This window comes from Bison bison, unplaced genomic scaffold, assembly GCF_000754665.1.
Source record: "Bison bison bison isolate TAMUID 2011002044 unplaced genomic scaffold, Bison_UMD1.0 scf7180017845411, whole genome shotgun sequence".
NCBI classification, from domain to species: domain Eukaryota; kingdom Metazoa; phylum Chordata; class Mammalia; order Artiodactyla; family Bovidae; genus Bison; species Bison bison.
The window spans coordinates 1-3,182 of NW_011475984.1; the positions used below are offsets into that span (position 1 = coordinate 1).

At 47.2% G+C, this 3,182-nt stretch overlaps 1 protein-coding gene across 4 annotated transcripts in view; it reads left to right on the forward strand.

The window, feature by feature from the left end:
• Positions 1-754: 754 nt before the first annotated feature.
• Positions 755-3,182, forward strand: part of LOC104984558 (zinc finger protein 677-like) — a 16,191-nt gene continuing 13,763 nt past the window's right edge. The window contains exons 1-2 of one of the 4 annotated variants that reach the window (XM_010834353.1): positions 755-1,107; positions 2,473-2,548. The gene's annotated coding sequence lies outside the window, so the exon portion shown is untranslated. Of the gene's footprint in view, positions 1,327-2,472; positions 2,549-3,182 lie in introns of all 4 variants that reach the window. The other 3 variants (XM_010834382.1, XM_010834364.1, XM_010834374.1) reach the window with 3 other exon arrangements.

Genomic DNA, 3,182 nt, shown 5'->3' on the forward strand with positions numbered 1-3,182 from the left:
TTTTCCAGTTTGTTGTGATCCACACAGTCAAAGGTTTTGGCATAGTCAATAAAGCAGAAGTAGATGTTTCTCTGGAATTCTCTTGCTTTTTCAGTGATCCAACAGATGTTGGCAATTTGATCTCTGGTTCCTCTGCCGTTTCTAAAACCAGCTTGAGCATCTGGAAGTTCATGGTTCACGAATTGCTGAAGCCTGGCTTGCAGAATTTTGAGCATTACTTTGCTAGCGTGTGAGATGGTGCAATTGTGCAGTAGTTTGTGCATTCTTGAAAAGATAATTAAAATATGGTTGAATTATTTCCTAAGGCTTTGTTCTCAAGTACCTGACTGTAGCCAATTACTTGCTCACAGTCTCCAAAGGAGTCCCTCAGCCAGACATGTTTGGGGTGGAAATTTTTCCTCTTTTTTTTTTTGTCGCCTGGATTGTGGGATCTGTTCACGGAAAGCATTGAAAACCTGGAACCCTAACCTATAGATCACCAGGAACTGCACCCTCCCCCCACCCGCCTCAAATTCTTATTATTTTTGATGGCTCCAAGTGAATGGGAAACAAAAGAAAAAGTAACGCTCCGAGGGGAAGTGAGTATAAAATTTCACATTCCACATAGGCACAATTTTGCATTTCCAGTTACTCCTAGTTTCCATCACCCGCTCTAAAACTCCTGCCGTCGCTTAAGTAAAGAAGCTGTAACTGCCTGGGGTCTCAGAAGGGCCAAAATCCAAGCTCCGCCCACAGTTCCAAGCCCCGCCCCCACGTCCCAGCGATAGGGCGCTTGGATGGTCAGAGGGTCTGTGTCCATCCGCTCGTGTTTTCACATAAACCCTTGTCAACCGGAAGTGCCCTGGCTCTCTAATTCCGCACAGAGCCTGGCTCCAAAGGACACCGAACACGTTCAAAGGATCCAAAGTAGAAACGCAGAACCCGTTCGGAGAGGAAGAGACAAGAATCGCCCGGGACGAGACCACGTCTGCAGGCTCCGCCCCTCTAGGGACACAGCCTCCTTCCATCCTGACGCGTCTCAGCGGTCCTGCCCCCGGCTCAACGGTGCGCATGCGGAATCCCCTCCAGACACGGAAGCGGATCCCCAGGAAAGACTGACGCGCTCGGGTGAGTGACTTGATTGCTTAGGTCGTTACTGCGCTCTGTGGAGTTCAGGCCCCGTCCTCCACAGCTGGGTTTCGGGCATTTCCCAGTAAAGTAAACCTCTGAACCCGGTTGTCGCTCTCGCTCTGAGACCACCCCTACCGCCTGTGGTGGCGTCGCCACAAGCCTCGGTTCGGTCCCGGGAGTCCGGGCCCGGTTCCGGTTAAAATCGCTCCGACTCAGGTACCGGCCCAAGCTTTCTGCGTTCGGTCCATATAGACGCTAAACGCCTGCAGCTCTTTACCTCTTTCAACCCTTTGGCGGACTCCCGACTCCTTCCCCTCTACCCCCGCCCTCCTCCGCCCTATTCCGTTATAGCAAGTCCTCACTCTGGAGGTTGAGCGCCCTTGACCGCCCTCCTTGGAGAGCAGAGAGGGAATATTGAAGCAGAAGTATATGCAGTTAGCGAGGCATCAGAACGTTTGAGGAGAAAGAATTACAGGGATGAACAGAGATTGCAACAGAGTGAGGCCTAACAGTCTGTGGGAGGAGGAACAGAGAGGGTGGGAAACAAAATGATGCCTATGATCAGACGAGGAAACACAGGAAAGGACACAAAAGGAGAGAAGTAGAAGGACCCAGGGAGACATAGAGAACAAAGCACACAGTGGTGGCGAAAGCGGAAAACCCAAACCCAGCTGAATATTGAGTTGATTAAATGTGGAATATTAAGTTATGAAGTACTAAGTAGTGTCTCTAATAAGCTATATTTGTTTAAAGTTTGTTGACATGTTTAAATTATGCAGAGGAGAGTGATAGTTGCAAAAGCAGGTGTTTGAGGCATCTGCATTTTCTAATTTTTGCTTCAGATGACTCCATTTGCAATCCCAGGCCTTCCAGAGGGCAGAGACTTAGTTCCAGGTTGTTCTCTTCACTTCTAAGAAATGGGGACAGAATCTGTGTTACCACAGAGTTCTTTTGAAAATGGCCAGTATTACCAGTACTGTTGCAATCACCCCCTTTGTTCTATGGCTCATGTCAATCTTTTCTAAGTTTGATGTATCCTCACACTTGTTTTAGCTTTAATCTCAGGAACCATTGGATATGTTATAATATTTTTACTGTAAATTTTATTGCTCAGATTACCAGGTTAATATACTTTCTACTGTATTCTATATTGGAACTATTCTGAATAGACATCAACTCTATTTGTTGTCTGGTAGATAACTTTACTGTGTATGTGGAAAGGATGTTGATCACCTTTTAACACTCAAAACCTAGTTTAACCAGTTTAATATTCAGTAGCTTCTTTCTTGGTTTAACTTATCAGCTCAGTTGGTGAGCTCTGAACTGAAGTGTCCAAATAAAACGATTGTTTCCTCTCCGCAGATGTTAAAGGATGGGCTGGATTTGTTACCGATCTGAGTTCTTGGGCTCTACTCAATAGGAACTGATAACAGGCCAGGTGAGGAATTCAGGCAAAGCTTTACTGGGACTTGTCCTGCAAGACAAGTGAACAAGAATAAGAAACATTTGCCCTTGCTTGTTCCCTGATGGGAGGCGGGGCTGGTTCCTTAAATGGGGTGGCAGTGGGGGCGGATAAGTAGATCTGACTGGAAGTGTGGCTTAGATGGTCTGCCCACCTGTTTGGTGATGCTGTGTGCAGAGATCCCATGCAGTATACTGCTTTTGTTCTCAGCACCTCAGAAGTGGCATTTGGGTTTTGGCCTTTTTGTGTCTTCAGTTCAGTCGCTCAGTTGACTCTTTGCAACCCAAGGACTGCAGCACGCCAGGCTCCCTGTCCATCACTAACTCTCGGAGCTTGCCCAAACCCATGTCCATCAAGTCAGTGATGCCATCCAACCATCTCGTTCTCTGTCATCCCCTTCTTCTCCTGCCCTCAGTCTTTCCCAGCGTCAAGGTCTTTTCAAATGAGTCAGTTCTTTGCATCAGGTGGCCAAAATATTGGCGTTTCAGCTTCAGCATCAGTCCTTTCAATGAGTGTTTAGGACTGATTTCCTTTAGGATTGACTCAATGGATCGCCTTGCAGTCCAAGGGACTCTCAAGAGTCTTCTCCAGCACCGCAGTTCAGAAGCAT